The sequence below is a fragment of the Oncorhynchus tshawytscha genome, linkage group LG06 (genome assembly GCF_018296145.1).
Source record: "Oncorhynchus tshawytscha isolate Ot180627B linkage group LG06, Otsh_v2.0, whole genome shotgun sequence".
Lineage (NCBI taxonomy): Eukaryota > Metazoa > Chordata > Actinopteri > Salmoniformes > Salmonidae > Oncorhynchus > Oncorhynchus tshawytscha.
Window position 1 is genome coordinate 32,124,657 of NC_056434.1, and position 25,000 is coordinate 32,149,656.

General features: G+C 43.9%; 1 protein-coding gene across 11 annotated transcripts in view; it reads right to left on the minus strand.

Annotated features, from left to right (window-relative positions):
* Positions 1–25,000, minus strand: part of LOC112253465 (FERM domain-containing protein 4A-like) — a 219,174-nt gene that overhangs the window by 74,704 nt on the left and 119,470 nt on the right. The window contains exon 1 of one of the 11 annotated variants that reach the window (XM_042323196.1): positions 5,188–5,764. The exons of the other annotated variants lie outside the window; for them this stretch is intronic. The gene's annotated coding sequence lies outside the window, so the exon portion shown is untranslated. Of the gene's footprint in view, positions 1–5,187; positions 5,765–25,000 lie in introns of those variants that run through there. 11 annotated transcript variants of the gene reach the window in all.

The window sequence follows — 25,000 nt, forward strand, 5'->3', positions numbered from 1 at the left end:
CTGTTGCTGGGCAACACAGACTTTCAACTCCCTCCAAAGATTTTCTATGGGGTTGAGATCTGGAGACTGGCTAGGCCACTCCGGGACCTTGAAATGCTTCTTACGAAGCCACTCCTTCGTTGCCCGGGCGGTGTGTTTGGGATCATTGTCATGCTGAAACACCCAGCCACGTTTCATCTTCAATGCCCTTGCTGATGGAAGGAGGTTTTCACTCAAAATCTCATGATACATGGCCCCATTCATTCTTTCCTTTACACAGATCAGTCGCCCTGGTCCCTTTGCAGAAAAACAGCCTCAAAGCATGATGTTTCCACCCCCATGCTTCACAGTAGGTATGGTGTTCTTTGGATGCAACTCAGCATTCTTTGTCCTCCAAACACGATGAATTGAGTTTTTACCAAAAAGTTATATTTTGGTTTCATCTGATCATATGACATTCTCCCAATCTTCTTCTGTATCATCCAAATGCTCTCTAGCAAACCTCAGACGGGCCTGGACATGTACTGGTTTAAGCAGGGGGACATGTATGGCACTGCAGGATTTGAGTCCCTGGCGGCGTAGTGTGTTACTGATGGTAGGCTTTGTTACTTTGGTCCCAGCTCTCTGCAGGTCATTCACTAGGTCCCCCCGTGTGGTTCTGGGATTTTTGCTCACCGTTCTTGTGATCATTTTGACCGCACAGGGTGATATCTTGCGTGGAGCCCCATTTTGTCATTTTGTCCGTCATAGTTGAAGTGTACCTATGATGCTCCCACAGTTGATTTCTTCAAACCAAGCTGCTTACCTATTGCAGATTCAGTCTTCCCAGCCTGGTGCAGGTCTATAATTTTGTTTCTGGTGTCCTTTGACAGCTATTTGGTCTTGGCCATAGTAGAGTTTGGAGTGTGACTGTTTGAGGTTGTGGACAGGTGTCTTTTATACTGATAACAAGTTCAAACAGGTGCCATTATTACAGGTAACGAGTGGAGGACAGAGGAGCCTCTTAAGGAAGAAGTTACAGGTCTGTGAGAGCCAGAAATCTTGCTTGTTTGTAGGTGACCAAATACTTATTTTCCACCATAATTTGCAAATATATTCATTAAAATTCCTACAATGTGATTTTCTGGATTCTTTTTAAAATATATTTTTTTATCTGTCATAGTTGGAGTGTACCTATGATGAAAATTACAGGCCTCTCTCATCTTTTTAAGTGGGAGAACTTGCACAATTGGTGGCTGACTAAATACTTTTTTTGCCCCACTGTATTTCAAGGCCTACCTTCAAACTCAGTGCCTCTTTGCTTGATATCATGGGAAAATCAAAAGAAATCAGCTAAGACCTCAGGAAAACAATTGTAGACCTCCACAAGTCTGGTTCATCCTTGGGAGCAATTTCCAAACGCCTGAAGGTACCACATTCATCTGTACAAACAATAGTACGCAAGTATAAACACCATGGAACCACGCAGCCGTCATACCGCTCAGGAAGGAGACTCGTTCTGTCTCTTAGAGATGAACGTACTTTGGTGCGAAAAGTGCAAATCAATCCCAGAACAACAGCAAAGGACCTTGGGAAGATGCTGGAAGAAACAGGTACAAAAGTAGCTATATCCACAGTAAAACAAGTCCTATATCGACATAACCTGAAAGGCAACTCAGCAAGGAAGAAGCCACTGCTCCAAAACCACCATAAAAAGCCAGACTACGGTTTGAAACTGCACACGGGTCAAAGATCATACTTTTTGGAGAAATGTCCTCTGGTCTGATGAAACAAAAATAGAACTGTTTGGCCATAATGACCATCGATATGTTTGGAGGAAAAAGGGGGATGCTTGCAAGCCGAAGAACACCATCCCAACCGTGAAGCACGGGGGTGGCAACAAAGTCAAGGACAACAAAGTCAAGGTTTTGGAGCTGCCATCACAAAGCCCTGACCTCAACCCTATAGAAAAACTGAACAAGTGTGTGCGAGCAAGGAGGCTTACAAACATGACTCAGTTACACCAGCTCTGAGGAGGAATGGGCCAAAATTCACCCAAATTATTGTGGGAAGCTTGTGGAAGGTTACCTGAAACGTTTGGTCTTGGCCATAGTGGTCTTGGCCATAGTCTTGGCCACGTTTGACCCAAGTTAAACAATTTAAAGGCAATGCTACCAAATACTAATTGAGTGTATGTAATCTTCTGACCCAGTGGGAATGTGATGAAAGAAATCAAATCATTCTCTACTATTATTCTGACATTTCACATTCTTAAAATAAAGTGGTGATCCTAACTGACCTAAGACAGGGAATTTTTACTAGGATTAAATGTCAGGAACTGTGAAAAACTGAGTTTAAATGTATTTGGCTAAGGTGTATGTAAACTTCCGACTTCAACTGTATGTTTCCCTTGCCAATAAGCCCTTTGAATTGAATTGTTTCCCATGCCAATAAGCCCATTGAATTGAATTGTTTCCCATGCCAATGAAGCCCTTTGCATTGAACTGTTTCCAGTGCCAATGAAGCCCTTTGCATTGAACTGTTTCCAGTGCCAATGAAGCCCTTTGCATTGAACTGTTTCCAGTGCCAATGAAGCCCTTTGCATTGAACTGTTTCCAGTGCCAATAAAGCCCTTTGCATTGAATTGTTTCCCACGCCAATAAAGCCCCTGGAACTGAATTGTTTCCCATGCCAATAAAGCCCTTTGAATTGAATTGTTTCCCCTGCCAATAAAGCCTTTTGAATCGAATCGAGAGAAAAAGAGAGCAATAGTTCAAGATTGTTTCAACACCTACCCCTGTGTGAGCTGAGCTCTGCCCTGAGGCTGCTGTCTGTGTGTGTGTGTGTGTGTGTGTGTGTGCCTTTAGTACAGCTTCCTTTGATGGGCTTAGTTGTCCCTACCTCTCTGTGGTTTAAGGTTTAAAGTGGCTGCACCTGCACTCAAACAACCTCCACCTCTTCTACTGCTATTCTTCACTTGCCTAGTAGTAGAACAACCTTATTATTAGTTGGAATTACCTCTATTAGAAATACACACCTACTCATTCAAGGTAACTCTGGATCTTCCTTTCCTGTGGCCGTCCTCAAGAGAGACAGTTTCATCATAGTGCTTCATGGTTTTTGCGACTGCACTTGAAGAAACTTTCAAAGTTCGAGAATATTTGCCGCATTGACTGACCTTCATGTCTTAAAGTAATGATGGACTGTCGTTTCTCTTTGCTTATTTGAGCTGTTCTTGCCATAATATGGACTTCGTATTTTACCAAATAGGGCTATCTTCTGTATACCACTCCTGCCTTGTCACAACACAATTAAATGGCTCAAACGCATTAAGAAGGAAAGAAATTCCACAAATGTACTTTTAACAAGGCACACCTGTTAACTGAAATGCATTCCCGGTGACTACCTAATGAAGCTGGTTGAGAGAATGCCAAGAATGTGCAAAGCTGTATATAGATTTGTTTAACACTTTTTTTGGTTACTACACAATTCCATATGTGTTACATCATTGTTTTGATGTCTTCACTATTATTCTACAATGTATAAAATAGTAAAAATAAAGAAAAACCCTTGAATGAGTAGGTGTGTCCAAACGTTCAACTGGTACTGTACCACTCTAATACAGTGTCTCAACCTGTGGTCTGTGGCTTTTGTTATGTGTTGCACTCATTTAGCTTGCTGTGACATGTGCACTATGCAGCACTACAGGCCACTCCTTAGGTCCTGGAGTTTAGTTCTCCCACAGTTTCAGAACGTAGTTGTAAATGAGCTGCCAGTCAGCTATAGTCTGGTCTGTGAATATTCTCCCCAAATGACTCCTCTGCGTTCCCAAGATGTCCTAACACCAGCCAGTCCATGCTGCCTGTGCAAGATCTCCCTGTCTGGACCAGAGGTAGATTATGATAGAGATCACTGGCCAGAAATCCACTGACCCCCTAGACCTGAAATGCAGACACAGATAAGGCTGTAGCACACACATATACACCACACACCGACTGTCTTATCTACATACAGGCAGCATGTTCTCTCTCTGTTATACTAAAGTACACCAGAGAATGAGGAGGCTTTGCTTGAGGCACTAAGGGAGAAGAACACCACAATAACAGGCACAGTTACAAATCACTGGCTCTGCTGTTTAGGTAACCCAATCCAAGGAGGACAAGGTCACTAAATCTACACAATATTCAATGATATTTTAAAAAAATTAAAAAATAAAGTAAAAGATCACCAAGAATTGAAGGCTACAACATGTGACAAAGTTTTGACACTTTCTACACTGAATGGGTGTGAATGTTACCAAAAATAGATTTCTAGATACGAAGATGTATGTACTTACTACTTACTGTAAATCGCTCTGGAAAAGAGTGTCTGATAAATGACTAAAATGTCAATGTTAGCTAATTCGCAGACTAGACTATCAATCTCACCAGATCACCTTCCATTAAATGCACTGAAACATCATGAGACAGCAGTCACATCAAATCTACTAGGAACACAAGACCAATACTTAAAACCGGATATTTCCATAACACTGAAGTCATTTACTCTCCAGTCTACATAGGCATGGGCTGTTCAGTCATGACAAAAACTATCCACCATCTGTGAATGTAGCTGACAGGTTTGAAATCTTACATTGTATCCCTATTAGGATAAAGCACGAGTTGAAGCACAGTTCTTGAAACATTGTATCAGTGTGACCCTAAACTGGAAACAATCTATTCAATTTGGTACGCAGCCAGGCTATGTCCGTCCACACGCACAATAACACTGTAATAACACATCACAAAATATTCCCTATTCACATGGTGGAAACAGACACGATGCTAGTTCAGAGACGGAGGCATGATTGGGAGTTTGAATCCTAAACAAGCTGCAGCCGAGCTCTCTACACAATCAGAATGATTCACTCGCCGACATTTTTGACCCAAGGCAAGTTTGAATGCATCCTCTGCAGGCTACAGATGATAACTGCCTCTAGTCACATCGGTAGACAGGGTAGAAATTATTGCTGGTTTTCTGATAATTGGCTAACCATGCTATTTCTATTTTAGCTAGGCTTTTCGATTGTAGCCTACCCAGCGATATATTCAAAATATAAACCCGCATTTCGGGATAAACTACAAATGGACCGTGTTACACATGCAATGCACACGGTCGCATAATGAAAGTGGCCGACGTTTTGACATGGGTCGATAGGCCAACAGCAGAAAGAGGAAGATCGACATTTACCTTTGGAGAATGTCTGGGTCGCTCAAACACAATTCCACACGGACTTTTAGATTTATCGAGCCTGAAATAATCCCAATAAACGTTGCAATAAATCCAGTTGGTAAAATCCTTGTTCCCCGGCCTAGAACGCCATCAGCATCCTTGTAATAGTGAGTGACCGGTGCGACTCACACAGGAGAAGCGTTGCAACCCTATCCCCGTTTTCCGTTAATCCGGGTTGACAACGGAGCCAAGACATCCCATCTCCTTCTGAACGAGCTCCCTCCCACACACAGCGACCCTGGCCCGCTTCCAACCAGCAGCGCTGCACCGTTCAATGGTTCATCCTCCCACCGAAACAGACGCTTCTTCCCGGCTATTCAGACCACCCGAGCACCCCCCCACTCCCTTGAGACACCGGCGCCCAGCAGAAACACCAACGCAATGAACATGCAGAGAGGGAGACTGTACCAAAGACGAAAGACAGAGGGGACTGACGGAATCAAATAATCCCAAACTGTGTGCGAGTCAATGAATCCACGCTATTTTCTTTTCCTCTCCTCCTAGCCTGTTCTGTCATCAACGCTGCTAGTACGAAAACATGATAATAACGGGGGCTGGCTGTGGGGGCGGGGAGAGAGTAAAGGGGGAATTTTCTTTCTGCAGCTCTCAGTCATAATAAATTGCAGACGACTGTGTGTGCGTGTAGGTGTGTATGTGTGTGTGTGCGTGTAGCCTACTAGGAACAGCCGAAGAACGACCTACAAATAGACATCTTGATCTGCGCACCAGGAGCCAAAATTCAGGTCTCTCTCTCAATTCAATTCAAAGGGCTTTATTGTCATGGGAAACATGTGTTTACATTGCCAAAGCAAGTGAAAAAACACACACACAAAATCAATAACAACAACAATCTACATAGCAAATTAAACAAAAAGACAAAAACTATCAGACACACTTATTGTTTGTGTACATTGATTTTATAATATCATTAGGTCCCCCCCAACATCCGTTTATACAGCAGGCCCTCATTCCAAATTGAGCCAAATCGACAAAGCATGATAAAACTTTGCTTTTGTTTTTGTTTGTTTGTCTCTCTCTTAATATAATCAGAAATGTTCATAATATCCTCAATTCAGGAGAGGATGCTGCTACTGTTTTCACTCTCTCACTACTCTCTTTCTCTCTATCCTCCCCCCTCTCTCCCTTCCCCCCTCTCTATCCTCCCCCTCTCTCTCACTACTCTCTTTCTCTCTATCCTCCCCCTCTCTCCATTCCTCCCATCCCCCTCTCTCACACTACTCTCTTTCTCTCTATCCTCCCCCTCTCTCCCTTCCTCCCTCTCTCATCCCCCTCTCTCTCACTACTCTCTTTCTCTCTATCCTCCCCCTCTCTCCCACCCCCTCTCTCTCACTACTCTCTTTCTCTCTATCCTCCCCCTCTCTACCTTCCTCCCTCTCTCTCAACCCCCTCTCTTCCTCCCTCTCTATCCTCCCCCTCTCTCCCTTCCTCCCTCTCAATCCTCCCCCTCTCTCCCTTCCTCCCTCTATCCTCCCCCTCTCTCTCTCATCCCCCTCTCTCTCATACAATTTTCTTGCTTGTTTCTAAAACAGTTCTCCTAGCTAGCTCTTTTGTTTGGTTTGGCTACAGATGCTGCCTTGTGGTTCAAACTCCAGCCGTTGAAGTGCATCTCATTCTGAATGACCTAAATTTGGCCACTGTGTTCACCGTAGGCTACAGTTAGAGAAACCGTCAGAACTACTGCCTTAATCAGCTTTACAGTTATTCAGTCTCCCATAAGGTATAGGTCTCAGGAAATACATTGGAAACAAATGCACATAGGCTTATTAATATTGACTATTTTGTCCATGTCTGTGTGTCCGCTGATCTGCGGACTTGTCATATGCTGGTGGCTGGTGGCATGACAGTTGGAGCCATAGTATGTCAAATTTTCTTCTTGCTTACCCAGATGAGTTACTAGACCGTGGCTATACCATATAGCTGTCCTCATAGAGACACAGGAGCTATCATATAGGATGGTTGAACCTGAGTGACTATAGGTCTGTAATAACATGATCTATGCCGTGGGGTCATACTGTCTTAGTTACCCCACTGGTTTGAATGATGTCTGTGTCAAAATAACTTTAACATCCAGGTTGGCACCATGATAGTAACATTATGAAGAGCATCCTCACTAGAATGACATTGTCTCATTCAAACCGTCAGTGTCAACATGATGTGTTAAAATCCCAGATTTCAGTTAGCAGAATATGGGAACTATGGTTCAGTGTTGCACTGTAGAGGTGAAGAGAAATGAAACAAGTGCATCCTTTTTTTCTGTTAGGTTTCTGTGTTTCTGGGTATTTTTGGCCTGTTCCAGACTTCGGAAACTAGCCTGTCCAACTTCTCCAGTTGAGGAGGGAGGGAGGGAGGGAGGGGGAAAGGAGAGTAAAGGAGAGTGGGGGATATGAGGGGAGAAAGGGAAGACAGGAAAAGAGTTAGGGACAGGGGGAAATAAGGAAAATTAGAGGTTAAGCGGTAGGGAAGGAGGAGAGGGAGAAAGTGAATGTTTGAATCGGAGAAACCCATGATGCACTGGACCTGCTGTAATGGATGAAAATGAAGAGAGGAAGACAGAGAATGAGGGATAAAGGGGGATAAAAATATCAGACAACTGTGTGACAACAAGAAACATGGCGAGAATGACAGTAAAAGTAATGGAGACATGGTGAGTTGTAGGGTAGAGGTGGCGTGGTGGTGTTAGTGTGGGAGGAGATGGGGTTAGGGGTCTGGGTTAGAGGTAAGCTATGTTGGTGGAATGTGATATAAACAGTTCGTTAAAAAGATGGAGACTCTTTAACCCTGGTTCTGCGTTGTGGTAGGCTACAAACACATATACGCACACGCAGATTCAGAAAACATAATATCTCTCTCTCTATGATGAATGTGTGTAGGTCAATGTGTGTGAGTTTCTCACTGTGCACTGGAAGACAAAAGCACCTCTCCCTTTGTGAATGATGTAGAAAGACTCCATCAGTTCTGGCTCTGGAACCTTTATGGTTCCCTGTGTTTTGTGTGAGACGTCGCAGGGAGGGTCACAGAGCAGCCAGGAATGTGTAGAAAAACTGTGGGAGAGATCTGTTTTGTTTGTGTGTGCCTGACCTGCCTTCTAGCACATTTGCCTGTGTCTCTGCCAGCACGTATGTGTGTGTGTGTGTCACTGTGGGTAAATGTGTGTATGTGTGTGTGCCTGTGTGTGTGTGTGTGTTTGTGGATGTTTTTAACTATATAGTAAACTAACAAAAATGTGACCAACTGGGAACATTTTGTTAGTCCCCACAAGTTCAAATGCTATCTCTTGGGGGTTTAGGGTTAAGGTTAAAATTAGGGTTATAATTAGGATTAGGAGCCAGGGTTAGTTTTAGGATTATGAGCTAGGGTTAGCTCCACCCAGGCTGTATCATATCCGGCCGTGATTGGGAGTCTCAAAGGGCGGCGCACAATTGGCCCAGCGTCGTCCGGGTTTGGCTGGGGTAGGCCTTCATTGGAAATAAGAAGTTGTTCTTAACTGATTTACCTGGTTGAATAAAGGTTAAATACAAAAAACAAAACAAAAAAAAGCTTTAGTATTAGGGTTAAGGTTAGGTTTTTGGGTTAAGGTTAGGTTTTTGGGTTAAGGTTAGGTTTTTGGGTTAAGGTTAGGGTTAGCATTAAGGTTTGGGTTAGGGTAAGGTTATTGGTTAGGGTTAGGGGTTAGGGAAAATAGGATTTTGTATGGGACTGAATTGTGTGTCCTCACAATATTATATATACAAGACTGTGTGTGTGTGTGTGTGTGTGTGTGTGTGTGTGTGTGTGTGTGTGTGTGTGTGTGTGTGTGTGTGTGTGTGTGTGTGTGTGTGTGTGTGTGTGCACACGTGTGTGTGTGTGCTCCACTCACCAGCCCGTTAGTGAATGTGGGAGAGAAATGTGTTTCTAATTAAGTTCTGAAAATCAGAAACACACTCCGGCACTTCAAACACACAGTGATATTTCTGTAGCCAAGTCTGCTTAATACTGATTTTACTACATAGCTTTATTCCCAAAGCTTTCCAAAACTGCACTACTTCCAGCGCTTTAGTTCACAGACTCTTCCTTAACTTCCCTCTCCCCACCCAGTTACAGAATAACTGTTACTAAATCAGAGAGACTGACTACTGAACACTTATGATTCAGCTACTACTCTGTAAAACGCAATGCTTATACTAACAGTACATTCGGAAAGTATTCAGACCCCTTGACTTTTTCCACATTTGGTTGCGTTACAACCTTATTTGAAAATGGATTCAAATGTTTTTTCCCCTTATCAATCTACACATAATACCCCATAATGACAAAACCCAAAAATATTTTAATGAACATTTAAAAAAATGAATACTACATGCTTGGCACACCTGTATTTGGGGAGTTTCTCCCGTTCTTCTCTGCAGAGCTCTGCCAGGTTCGATGGGGAGCATCACTGCACAGCTATTTCAGGTCTCTCCAGAGATTTTCGATCAGGTTTAAGTCAGGTTTAAGAATATTCAGAGACTTGTCCCGAAGCCGTTCCTGCGTTGTCTTGGCTGTGTGCATAGGGTCGTTGTCTTATTGGAAGGTGATCCTTCGCCCCAGTCTGTGGTCCAGAGCACACTGGAAGAGGTTTTCATCAAGGATCTCTTGGTACTTTGCTCCGTTCATCTTTCCCTCAATCCTGACTATTCCCTCAGTCCCTGCTGCTGAAAAGCATCCCCACAGCATGATGCTGCCCCCACCATGCTTCACCGTAGGAATGGTGCCAGTTTCTTCCAGACGTGATGCTTGGCATTCAAGCCAAAGAGTTCAATCTTGGTTTCATCAGACCAGAGAAACTTGTTTCTCATGGTCTGAGAGTCCTTAAGGTGCCTTTCGGCAAACTCCAAGTGGGCTGTCATGTGCCTTTTACTGAGGAGTTGCTTCCGTCTGGCCACTCTACCATAAAGGCCGGATTTGTGGAGTGATGCAGAGATGGTTGTCTTTCTGGAAGGTTCTGCCATCTCCACAGAGGAACTCTGGAGCTCTGTCAGAGTGACCATCGGATTCTTAGTCACCTCCCTGACCAAGGCCCTTCTCCCCCGATTGATCAGTTTGGCTGGGCGGCCAGCTCTAGGAAGGTGGTTTCAAACGTATTTCATTTAAGAATGATGGAGGCCACTGTGTTCTTGGCGATCTTCACTGCTGCAGAAAATTTGTGGTAGCCTTCCCCAGATCTGTGTGTCGACACAATCCTGTCTCTGAGCTCTAAGGACAATTCCTTTGACCTCATGGCTTGGTTTTTGCTCTGACATGCACTGTCAACTGTGTGACCGTATATAGACAGGTGTGTGCCTTTCCAAATCATGTCCAATCAATTGATTTTTACCACAGGTGGACTCAAAGTTGTAGAAACATCTCAAGGATGATCAATGGAAACAGGATGCACCTGAGCTCAATTTCGAGTTTCCTATCAAGGAGTCTGACTAATTATGTAAGTAAGGTATTTCTGACTTTTATTTGTAATACATTTGCAAAAATGTCTAAAAACCTGTTTCCGCTTTGTCATTGTGGGGTATTGTGTGTGATGAGGATTTTTTATTTATTTAATCCATTTTAGAATAAGGCTGTAACGTAACAAAATGTGGAAAAAGTCATGGGGTCTGAATACTTTCCAAATGCACTGTATACTGATACTTTACTTCGAATCAAAGTTTGTGACACATTTTCATTCTTGAAGAGGGGTGTAAATTTGAGCTCCGTGCTCAATCTTTCTAGTGTAGATATGTGCTGTAGGTATTAGGAGAAATCTACTGGCCTTAATCCCACATAAATGAGACAGATTTGCACCATCTCACTACTTATGATTAAGAACCTTCTAAACGGTAAGTACCGGCAGGATAAAAACTCAGCAAACAGGAATACAGTATCTAGGTTGTTATAATCACGCTGGTGTGTCACAGCTAGAGATCATGCTTGTTATTGTGTTGCTAGATATTGCTGCACTGTTGGATCTAGAAAGATAAGCACTTCGCCCACATGCGCTAACATCTTCAAAACTGTGTACACGACCAAAAGACGTTGATTTGATTTTACTGACTGAGTATTGTCCTTGAGCTAGTGAACGTGCAGCTCTAGGTTTGAGACCCAAACACCATGGTTTGCCTTGCAGATATCATGCAAAAGTAAGAATAGGAGACGTGCACCTGAGCACGCTGTCAGAGCGGATAGACTAATTTGACAACAAATATTTCATTACACATTAACACGCACGCAAACTTGTAGCTGCTGCTACTCTATGTTTATCATCTTTGCACAGTCACTTTCACTTTTCATTCATGTACATATTACCTCAATTAGTCCAACTAACCGCTGTCCCCGCTTATTGACTCTGTACCGGTACCATCTGTATATACCCTCGTTACGGTTATTTTCACTGTCATTTTACTGTTTTTTTATTTTTTATTTCTTTACTTATCTATTGTTAACCTAATAACTATTTTTTACTTAAAATTGCACTGTTGGTTATGCTGTATCACCGCCTGGTATGGCAACTGTACCACCCACAACCGCAGAGCTCTCCAGATGGTGGTGTTGTCTGCCCAACACATCACAGGGGGCAAACTACCTGCCCTCCAGGACACCAACAGCACCCGATGTCACAGGAAGGCCAAAAAGATCATCAAGGACATCAACCACCTAAGCCACGACCTGTTCACCCCGCTATCATCCAGAAGGCGAGGTCAGTACAGGTCCATTAAAGCTGGGACCGAGAGACTGAAAAACATCTTATATCTTATGGCCATCAGACTTCAGTTGGTGCTAAATACGGCTGCTAGAATCCTGACTAGAACCAAAAAATTTGATCATATTACTCCAGTGCTAGCCTCTCTACACTGGCTTCCTGTCAAAGCAAGGGCTGATTTCAAGGTTTTACTGCTAACCTACAAAGCATTACATGGGCTTGCTCCTACCTATCTCTCTGATTTGGTCCTGCCGTACATACCTACACGTACGCTACGGTCACAAGACGCAGGCCTCCTAATTGTCCCTAGAATTTCTAAGCAAACAGCTGGAGGCAGGGCTTTCTCCTATAGAGCTCCATTTTTATGGAACGGTCTGCCTACCCATGTCAGAGACGCAAACTCGGTCTCAACCTTTAAGTCCTTACTGAAGACTTATCTCTTCAGTGGGTCATATGATTGAGTGTAGTCTGGCCCAGGAGTGGGAAGGTGAACGGAAAGGCTCTGGAGCAACCAACCGCCCTTGCTGTCTCTGCCTGGCCGGTTCCCCTCTTCCCACTGGGATTCTCTGCCTCTAACCCTATTACAGGGGCTGAGTCACTGGCTTACTGGGGCTCTCTCATGCCGTCCCTGGAAGGGGTGCGTCACCTGAGTGGGTTGATTCACTGATGTGGTCATCCTGTCTGGGTTGGCGCCCCCCCTTGGGTTGTGCCATGGCGGAGATCTTTGTGGGCTATACTCAGCCTTGTCTCAGGATGGTAAGTTGGTGGTTGAAGATATCCCTCTAGTGGTGTGGGGGCTGTGCTTTGGCAAAGTGGGTGGGGTTATATCCTTCCTGTTTGGCCCTGTTTGGGGGTGTCCTCGGATGGGGCCACAGTGTCTCCTGACCCCTCCTGTCTCAGCCTCCAGTATTTATGCTGCAGTAGTTAATGTGTCGGGGGCTAGGGTCAGTTTGTTATATCTGGAGTACCTCTCCTGTCCTATTCGGTGTCCTGTGTGAATCTAAGTGTGCGTTCTCTAATTCTCTCTTTCTCTCTCTCTCTCTCTCGGAGGACCTGAGCCCTAGGACCATGCCCCAGGACTACCTGACATGATGACTCCTTGCTGTCCCCAGTCCACCTGACCGTGCTGCTGCTCCAGTTTCAACTGTTCTGCCTTATTATTATACGACCATGCTGGTCATTTATGAACATTTGAACATCTTGGCCAAGTTCTGTTATAATCTCCACCCGGCACAGCCAGAAGAGGACTGGCCACCCCACATAGCCTGGTTCCTCTCTAGGTTTCTTCCTAGGTTTTGGCCTTTCTAGGGAGTTTTTCCTAGCCACCATGCTTCTACACCTGCATTGCTTGCTGTTTGGGGTTTTAGGCTGGGTTTCTGTACAGCACTTTGAGATTTCAGCTGATGTACGAAGGGCTATATAAATAAATTTGATTTGATTTGTTATATAGCCATCACTAGCCGGCTTCCACCCGGTTACGCAACCCTGCACCTTAGAGGCTGCTGCCCTATATACATAGACCTGGAATCACTGGTCACTTTAATAATGGAACATACTCATCTCATATGTATATTATAATGTATTTTAGTCAGTGCCACTCCGACAATGCTCAATCTAATATTTATATATTTCTTAATCCATTATTTTACTTTTAGATATTTGTGTAAAGTTGTGAATCGTTTTTAGATACTACTGCACTGTTAGATAGTACTGCACTGTTGGAGCTAGGAACACAAGCATTTAGTTAGATACTACTGTACTGTTAGATACTACTGCACTGTTGGAGCTAGGAACACAAGCATTTAGTTAGATACTACTGCACTGTTGGAGCTAGGAACACAAGCATTTAGTTAGATACTACTGCACTGTTGGAGCTAGGAACACAAGCATTTAGTTAGATACTACTGCACTGTTGGAGCTAGGAACACAAGCATTTAGTTAGATACTACTGTACTGTTAGATAGTACTGCACTGTTGGAGCTAAGAACACAAGCATTTAGTTAGATACTACTGTACTGTTAGATACTACTGCACTGTTGGAGCTAGGAACACAAGCATTTAGTTAGATACTACTGTACTGTTAGATACTACTGCACTGTTGGAGCTAGGAACACAAGCATTTAGTTAGATACTACTGTACTGTTAGATACTACTGCACTGTTGGAGCTAGGAACACAAGCATTTAGTTAGATACTACTGCACTGTTAGATACTACTGCACTGTTGGAGCTAGGAACACAAGCATTTAGTTAGATACTACTGTACTGTTAGATACTACTGTACTGTTGGAGCTAGGAACACAAGCATTTAGTTAGATACTACTGTACTGTTGGAGCTAGGAACACAAGCATTTAGTTAGATACTACTGCACTGTTAGATACTACTGCACTGTTGGAGCTAGGAATACAAACATTTAGTTAGATACTACTGTACTGTTGGAGCTAGGAACACAAGCATTTAGTTAGATACTACTGTACTGTTAGATACTACTGCACTGTTGGAGCTAGGAACACAAGCATTTAGTTAGATACTACTGCACTGTTAGATACTACTGCACTGTTGGAGCTAGGAACACAAGCATTTAGTTAGATACTACTACACTGTTAGATACTACTGCACTGTTGGAGCTAGGAACACAAGCATTTAGTTAGATACTACTGCACTGTTAGATACTACTGCACTGTTGGAGCTAGGAACACAAACATTTAGTTAGATACTACTGTACTGTTGGAGCTAGGAACACAAGCATTTAGTTAGATACTACTGTACTGTTAGATACTACTGCACTGTTGGAGCTAGGAACACAATCATTTAGTTAGATACTACTGCACTGTTAGATACTACTGCACTGTTGGAGCTAGGAACACAAACATTTAGTTAGATACTACTGCACTGTTAGATACTACTGCACTGTTGGAGCTAGGAACACAAGCATTTAGTTAGATAGTACTGCACTGTTGGAGCTAGGAACACAAGCATTTAGTTAGATACTACTGTACTGTTAGATACTACTGCACTGTTGGAGCTAGGAATACAAACATTTAGTTAGATACTACTGCACTGTTAGATACTACTGCACTGTTGGAGCTAGGAACACAAGCATTTAGTTAGATACTACTGTACTGTTAGATACTACTGTACTGTTGGAGCTAGGAATACAAACATTTAGTTAGATACTACTGTACTGTTAGATACTACTGTACTGTTGGAGCTAGGAACACAAGCATTTAGTTAGATACTACTGCACTGTTGGAGCTAGGAACACAAGCCTTTAGTTAGATACTACTGCACTGTTGGAGCTAGGAACACAAGCATTTTGCTACACCCACAATAACATTTGCCAAATGTGTGTATGTGAGCAATCCAATTTGATTTGATTTGATTTGAATGCTGTAACAGTTAAGCTGAAATAACTGTGTCATACACACACACACACACACACACACACACACACACACACACACACACACACACACACACACACACACACACACACACACACACACACACACACACACACACACACACACACATGGCCTGGAGTTCTATTTAATACAGCAAGATGTAGAACAGGGCCAAAGCAAACATCTCCTTGTATCACATCCAACAAGACAATTGCTTTTCCGCACCTGCTATGATACTGCATAAGTGTGTGTGTGTGTGTCCATGCATATTTGTATGAGTTTGCATGTGTACAGTATGTGTTCATGCATGTGTGCCCATGTTTGTGTGACACACCACGCAGAGTAGTGAGGTGCTATTGTTATGCCAGGAAGGGTCTGTCACTGTTTTGTGCCCTCTACCTCTGCCCTCTACCTCTGCCCTATTTATGGGAAAGATGAGCTGCACCCTTTAGCTCCAGCCGCAAGGGATTAGTCCACTCTGTCACTCTCTGGGAAGAAAACCCCATGAAGTCCCTCTATACCAGCTTATCACACACACACACACACACACACACACACACACACACACACACACACACACACACACACACACACACACACACACACACACACACACACACACACACACACACACACACACACACACACACACACACATCATGTAGTGTTCTACTAAAACTCTTCCCTAACTCTGATGGAATTCCTCAGATTCTGGTTTAAAGTGGGGAATGCTGGGCTTTGTTGATAAAGCCAGCGTTACTTCTGACTGGGTTTGTGTGGGTCTGAGGCCACCATGCATCTGCTCTGTGTTCAGGATGAAATAGATTTCAGAAACCTCAGGTGATCTGGACTAAAAACGCAGAGAGAGAGAGACAGAAAGAGAGACAGAGACAGAAAGAGAGTGAAACAGAGACAGAAAGAGAGACAGAGACAGAAAGAGAGTGAAACAGAGACAGAAAGAGAGTGAAACAGAGACAGAAAGAGAGACAGAGACAGAAAGAGAGACAGAGACAGAAAGAGAGACAGAGACAGAAAGAGAGAGAGACAGAGACAGAAAGAGAAAGAGAGACAGAGACAGAAAGAGAGACAGAGACAGAAAGAGAGTGAAACAGAGACAGAAAGAGAGACAGAGACAGAAAGAGAGACAGAGACAGAAAGAGAGACAGAGACAGAAAGAGAGACAGAGACAGAAAGAGAAAGAGAGACAGAGACAGAAAGAGAGACAGAGACAGAAAGAGAGACAGAGACAGAAAGAGAGACAGAGACAGAAAGAGAGACAGAGACAGAAAGAGAAACAGAGACAGAAAGAGAGACAGAGACAGAAAGAGAGACAGAGACAGAAAGAGAGTGAAACAGAGACAGAAAGAGAGACAGAGACAGAAAGAGAGTGAAACAGAGACAGAAAGAGAGACAGAGACAGAAAGAGAGAAACAGAGACAGAAAGAGAGACAGAGACAGAAAGAGAGTGAAACAGAGACAGAAAGAGAGACAGAGACAGAAAGAGAGTGAAACAGAGACAGAAAGAGAAACAGAGACAGAAAGAGAGACAGAGACAGAAAGAGAGACAGAGACAGAAAGAGAGAGAAACAGAGACAGAAAGAGAGACAGAGACAGAAAGAGAGACAGAGACAGAAAGAGAGAAACAGAGACAGAAAGAGAGACAGAGACAGAAAGAGAGAGAAACAGAGACAGAAAGAGAGACAGAGACAGAAAGAGAGTGAAACAGAGACAGAAAGAGAGACAGAGACAGAAAGAGAGTGAAACAGAGACAGAAAGAGAGACAGAGACAGAGACAGAAAGAGAGACAGAGACAGAAAGAGAGAAACAGAGACAGAAAGAGAGACAGAGACAGAAAGAGAGTGAAACAGAGACAGAAAGAGAGACAGAGACAGAAAGAGAGAAACAGAGACAGAAAGAGAGACAGAGACAGAAAGAGAGACAGAGACAGAAAGAGAGACAGAGACAGAAAGAGAGACAGAGACAGAAAGAGAGACAGAGACAGAGACAGAAACAGAGACAGAAAGAGAGACAGAGACAGAAAGAGAGACAGAGACAGAAAGAGAGACAGAGACAGAAAGAGAGACAGAAACAGAGACAGAAACAGAAAGAGAGACAGAGACAGAAAGACAGAGACAGAGACAGAAAGAGAGACAGAGACAGAAACAGAGACAGAGACAGAAAGACAGAGACAGAGACAGAAAGAGAGACAGAGACAGAAAGAGAGACAGAGACAGAGACAGAAACAGAGACAGAAAGAGAGACAGAGACAGAAAGAGAGAGACAGAGACAGAAAGAGAGACAGAGACAGAAAGAGAGTGAAACAGAGACAGAGACAGAAAGAGAGACAAACAGAGACAGAAAGAGAGACAGAGACAGAAAGAGAGACAAACAGAGACAGAAAGAGAGACAGAGACAGAGACAGAGACAGAAAGAGACAGAGACAGAGACAGAGACAGAAAGAGACAGAGACAGAGACAGAAAGAGAGAAACAGAGACAGAAAGAGAGACAGAGACAGAAAGAAAGAGTGAAACAGAGACAGAAAGAGAGACAGAGACAGAAAGAGAGACAGAGACAGAAAGAGAGAGACAGAGACAGAGACAGAAACAGAGACAGAAAGAGAGACAGAGACAGAAAGAGAGACAGAGACAGAAAGAGAGACAGAGACAGAAAGAGAGACAGAGACAGAAAGAGAGACAGAGACAGAAACAGAGACAGAGACAGAAGAGAGACAGAGACAGAAAGAGAGACAGAGACAGAAAGAGAGACAGAGACAGAAAGAGAGACAGAGACAGAAAGAGAGACAGAGACAGAAAGAGAGACAGAGACAGAAAGAGAGACAGAGACAGAAAGAGAGACAGAGACAGAGACAGAAACAGAGACAGAAAGAGAGACAGAGACAGAAAGAGAGACAGAGACAGAAAGAGAAAGAGAGACAGAGACAGAAAGAGAGACAGAGACAGAAAGAGAGAGAAACAGAGACAGAAAGAGAGACAGAGACAGAAAGAGAGACAGAGACAGAGACAGAAAGAGAGACAGAGACAGAAAGAGAGACAGAGACAGAAAGAGAGACAGAGACAGAAAGAGAGACAGAGACAGAAAGAGAGACAGAGACAGAAAGAGAAAGAGAGACAGAGACAGAAAGAGAGACAGAGACAGAAAGAGAGACAGAGACAGAAAGAGAGACAGAGACAGAAAGAGAGACAGAGACAGAAAGAGACAGAGACAGAGACAGAGAAGAGAGACAGAGACAGAAAGAGAGACAGAGACAGAAAGAGAGACAGAGACAGAGACAGAAAGAGAGACAGAGACAGAAAGAGAGACAGAGACAGAGACAGAAAGAGACAGAGACAGAGACAGAAAGAGAGAGAGAGACAGAGACAGAGACAGAAAGAGAGACAGAGACAGAGACAGAAAGAGAGACAGAGACAGAGACAGAAAGAGAGACAGAGACAGAAAGAGAGACAGAGACAGAGACAGAAAGAGAGACAGAGACAGAGACAGAGACAGAGACAGAGACAGAGACAGAGACAGAGACAGAGACAGAGAGACAGAGACAGAGACAGAAAGAGAGACAGAGACAGAGACAGAAAGAGAGACAGAGACAGAGACAGAGACAGAAAGAGAGACAGAGACAGAGACAGAAAGAGAGACAGAGACAGAAAGAGAGACAGAGACAGAGACAGAAAGAGAGACAGAGACAGAGACAGAAAGAGAGACAGAGACAGAGACAGAAAGAGAGACAGAGACAGAGACAGAAAGAGAGACAGAGACAGAGACAGAAAGAGAGACAGAGACAGAGACAGAGACAGAACAGAGAGACAGAGACAGAGACAGAAAGAGAGACAGAGACAGAAAGAGAGACAGAGACAGAGACAGAAAGAGAGACAGAGACAGAGACAGAAAGAGAGACAGAGACAGAGACAAAAAGAGAGACAGAGACAGAGACAGAAAGAGAGAAAGAGACAGAAAGAGACAGAGACAGACAGAAAGAGACAGAGACAGAAAGAGACAAAGAAAAAGACAGAAAGACAGTGAGACAGAGACAGAGACAGAAACAGACAGAAACAGAAAGAGAGACAGACAGAGACAGAAAGAGACAGATGCAGACAGAGAAAGAGACAGAAAGAGAAAGAGACAGAAAGAGACAGATGCAGACAGAGAAAGACAGAAACAGAAAGAAAGAGAGAGAGAGAGAGAGACAGAAAGAGAGACAGAGAGACAGAGACAGTAAGAGAAAGAGAGAGAGAGACAGAAAGAGAGACAGAGACAGAGACAGAAAGAGAGAGAGAGACAGAGACAGAAAGAGAGACAGAGAAAGAAAGAGAAAGACAGAGACAGAGACAGAAAGAGAGACAGAGACAGAGACAGAAAGAGAGACAGAGACAGAGACAGAGACAAGAGAGACAGAGACAGAGACAGAAAGAGAGACAGAGACAGAGACAGAAAGAGAGACAGAGACAGAGACAGAGACAGAGACAGAGACAGAGACAGAAAGAGAGACAGAGACAGAAAGAGAGACAGAGACAGAGACAGAAAGAGAGACAGAGACAGAGACAGAGACAGAGACAGAGACAGAGACAGAAAGAGAGACAGAGACAGAAAGAGACAGAGACAGAGACAGAAAGAGACAGAGACAGAAAGAGAGACAGAGACAGAGACAGAGACAGAGACAGAGACAGAGACAGAGACAGAGACAGAGACAGAAAGAGAGACAGAGACAGAGAGAGAGACAGAGACAGAAAGAGAGACAGAGACAGAGACAGAAAGAGAGACAGAGACAGAGACAGAGACAGAGACAAAAGAGAGACAGAGACAGAGACAGAAAGACAGAGACAGAGACAGAAAGAGAGACAGAGACAGAAAGAGAGACAGAGACAGAGACAGAAAGAGAGACAGAGACAGAGACAGAGACAGAGACAGAAAGAGAGACAGAGACAGAGACAGAGACAGAGACAGAAAGAGAGACAGAGACAGAGACAGAGACAGAAACAGAGACAGAGACAGAGACAGAAACAGAGACAGAGACAGAGAGAGAGACAGAGACAGAGACAGAAAGAGACAGAGACAGAGACAGAAAGAGACAGAGACAGAGACAGAGACAGAGACAGAGACAGAGACAGACAGAGAGACAGAGAGAGAGACAGAGACAGAGACAGAGACAGAGACAGAGACAGAAAGAGAGACAGACAGAAGACACTTCACATGGCATAGAGCGTCAGTGTGTGTGTCACAAGGGAGATATCTGTTTCCCCTGACCTCCTCTCTTCATCCATTATTTAAGGTGATAGAAATCAGTTTAGACCCTGCTCACTGATACTGCCAGCAGTGTGTGTGTGTATGTGTGTGTGTGTGTGTGTGTGTGTGTGTGTGTGTGTGTGTGTGTGTGTGTGTGTGTGTGTGTGTGTGTGTGTGTGTGTGTGTGTGTGTGTGTGCGTGCGTGCGTGAAAGATTGTGACACACCCACACACACCCACTCAAGGGTATAGTGGAGTGCAGAGGGGTTCAACTCTAATGACCTCTCTATCGTGTCCCGTTAACCGAGAGAATACTGCCACTGTTACCATTTAACGGGCAGAATATCAAATAGCCCTGGTGCAGTCATTAAAGGTGCATGTGTGTATTTATGTGTCTGGAACCCTCAGCCACCCCACCCGACACTCCCCTTCAGCCACACTGCCACACGTCCCAACTCCTAAACCATGAACCAATGTATCAATGGTAACACTTGAGGCATTTAGAAGTCTCTTGAAATGCATTTCCCCATTTCGGCGGAAGGGAGAACAGTGAAATACAATTCCACCATGGAGCATGGCAAGGACAAAAGAAAACAAACAATGGTCTTCTAGGAATCCACATAGTCTTCAACTGACGTTGATATAACTTGTCTTCTGTCACCGGAACCAGACTGTGCCCTACCCCTGCTCCAGAGCTGAGGAGTGGGGAGCAGGTGGTGGATCTACCTAGAAAAACACACTGGCATGTTGTAACGGTCTTATACTGACAAGCACACACACACACTTACTCAGCCAGACAGACACACAGCCATGCATGGATGCACACACACACCTCAACTAGCTCTCACAGTCTCACGTCAGAATTAGACGTTCATCCATGCATCTCAAATTTAGAAGTTTTGTTTAAGGTTAAGATTAGGCATCAACTTAGAATCTTTAAGGTTGAGTTTAGGCTTTTTATTTTATTTTTAAGTTTACGCCGAAATCTTAAGGTTAGGCATTAACTCTGAATGGTTACGGTAAGGGTTAAGGTTTGGGATAGGCTTAAAACAAAAATATCAAAAACAACTTTCTATCACTGGATTCAAACTGGCAACCTTTGGAATCAGAGGCAGAAGCTTTCGCCATCCCGTCCACAACGCCCTTGAAAAAAACAAAAACGACTTGAAGGTAACCGCGCTCACTGTTGCGCCTAGTAGCCAATTTCCACATCCCCTCCTGACGTCCTCAGGCATGGATGGATGTGGAATACTGACTTGTATCACAGGTAACCTGGCTGCAGATCTACTCCTCCATTACTACACTCTATCTACACAAGTGAAACATGACCACACTCATCTACTGGGAGAGCCCTTGGCAAGTGTGTGTATGTTTGAGTGTGTGTTTGAGTGTGTGTGTGTGTGTGTGCATTTGTGTGGTGAGTGTGCGTACGTAAATGTATGTGCACGCAAGTTTGTGTGTGCCTGTGAGTCTGTGTGTGGGTGTGTGTGTTCATTCTCCCACAGGGAATCCCATCAGTATAAAGATAATGAATTGCCTGAGGGAGAGAGCCAGACACTGCAGGCTGGGATTGGAAAGGAAGAGGGCAATAATAAAATACACATATTCAATCACACATCATACCACATACACTCCCAAGTCAGGTTTGTACTCTGCCTCCTGCTTTCTGCTTCCCTGAAGTGTATTATTTATATTTCATCAAAAGCATCTCCTCTCAGATGTGTATTCTTAAATATTCTATCTGTCGGGAGGGAATAGGAATGGCCTCTGATAAATGCCAGCAGGAATAGATTTGTGCAATGCCCTCCTTCCCCTCCTCTTCCTGTCCATTTCATACTTTGTTCCTCCTCTCTCTCACACTCACACTTTCTTTCTCTTCTATCACTCTTTTCAAACCACGACTAGCCTGCTGTTCTTCATCCCATTCCCCCTCTCCGCTCTCATGCCCTTCCCTTTCTAATTGTCCTTTCTTTCTTTCTTTCTTCTGGAATTCCTCTTTTTCCACCCCTCCTCCTATTCCTCCTTCTGCTCATCTTCCTCCCTCCCTCTTACACTCTTAGAAAATAGGCTGCCTGTTTCTATAGGAGAACCCTATTGCTTCCAGGTAGAACCCTTTTCAGTTCCAGGTAGAACCCTTTTGTGACCCATAAGACTTCTGTAACCAAAAATGTTCTACCTGGAACCAAAAAGGGTTCTTTAAAGGGGACAGCCGAAGAACCCTTTTAGGTTCTAAATAACACCTTTTCTTCTAAAAGTGTAGAGGACTAAATCTCTGGAAAAGGTCACCACACATCATGTTAGGCAAGTGTGACGTTAGGTTTGTTCTCTTGACAGATGTATCACACAGTCACTGTACCGTAGCTACTGCTGCCTGACAGGCCAACTACATCTACAACATACCATTTACCAACAATCAAATGCACAGTTTTGTGTCTGAGAGTAGGAGTGATGATATAATGCAATGACTGATGAGTCATAACAGAGGACATGATGGCCATGGGTAATCAATGGCAGAGGGCTGGTGCTCTATAGAAATCATGTTGTGTGTGTGTGTGTGTGTGTGTGTGTGTGTGTGTGTGTGTGTGTGTATGTGTGTGTTTATGGAAGAGAGGGTTTGATAAATCAGATACACATTTGAAATGCATACTGTACACAAGATACAGTAGCTACATGTATTAATACAAAGGCATTATCACTGAGATGGATATTCGCTTTATAATCCCCTTTGGATTAGCATCCTATAGAGAGGCTAGACATTTAAACTCACTTCTGAACCCAATACTACAGTCTGTACTGCAGGGATAACCCCAAACCATATCATATCTGGATCAAGTAACATGCTCTACAGCTCAGACATGATTAAAAACCAGATTTGGCAAACAAGTACTATTACAACATAGAAGGTAGACTTGAAACACAGGACTACAATGGTGTAAGGAACATACTTGGCAACCTGTGTCTGTTAGGACATACCAACCAGACTTGGCAACCCATGTGTATTAGTTAATACCAGATAGACTTGGCCGGAAACATAAATATGGCTCTGGACTCATCAATCCAAATCTCCTACCGCATAGCATGCAGACCTGGCAAGCCCTGTCTATGGTAGTATACCAGGCAGGCTTGACAGCAGAACATGTAGTTATGTAAATAATCATCTCTCCCATGTGTTACACCAGCAGGTTGTTATCACCTCTCCCATGTGTTACACCAGCAGGTTGTTATCACCTCTCCCATGTGTTACACCAGCAGGTTGTTATCATCTCTCCCATGTGTTACACCAGCAGGTTGTTATCACCTCTCCCATGTGTTACATCAGCAGGTTGTTATCACCTCTCCCATGTGTTACACCAGCAGGTTGTTATCACCTCTCCCATGTGTTACACCAGCAGGTTGTTATCATCTCTCCCATGTGTTACACCAGCAGGTTGTTATCATCTCTCCCATGTGTTACACCAGCAGGTTGTTATCATCTCTCCCATGTGTTACACCAGCAGGTTGTTATCATCTCTCCCATGTGTTACACCAGCAGGTTGTTATCATCTCTCCCATGTGTTACACCAGCAGGTTGTTATCACCTCTCCATGTGTTACACCAGCAGGTTGTTATCACCTCTCCCATGTGTTACACCAGCAGGTTGTTATCACCTCTCCCATGTGTTACACCAACATGTTGTTATCACCTCTCCCATGTGTTACACCAGCAGGTTGTTATCACCTCTCCCATGTGTTACACCAGCAGGTTGTTATCACCTCTTCCATGTGTTACACCAGCAGGTTGTTATCACCTCTCCCATGTGTTACACCAGCAGGTTGTTATCACCTCTCCCATGTGTTACACCAACATGTTGTTATCATGTGTTACACCAGCAGGTTGTTATCACCTCTCCCATGTGTTACACCAGCAGGTTGTTATCACCTCTCCCATGTGTTACACCAGCAGGTTGTTATCACCTCTCCCATGTGTTACACCAGCAGGTTGTTATCACCTCTCCCATGTGTTACACCAGCAGGTTGTTATCACCTCTCCCATGTGTTACACCAGCAGGTTGTTATCACCTCTCCCATGTGTTACACCAACATGTTGTTATCACCTCTCCCATGTGTTACACCAGCAGGTTGTTATCACCTCTCCCATGTGTTACACCAGCAGGTTGTTATCACCTCTCCCATGTGTTACACCAGCAGGTTGTTATCACCTCTCCCATGTGTTACACCAGCAGGTTGTTATCACCTCTTCCATGTGTTACACCAGCAGGTTGTTATCACCTCTTCCATGTGTTACACCAGCAGGTTGTTATCACCTCTCCCATGTGTTACACCAGCAGGTTGTTATCACCTCTTCCATGTGTTACACCAGCAGGTTGTTATCACCTCTCCCATGTGTTACACCAGCAGGTTGTTATCACCTCTCCCATGTGTTAC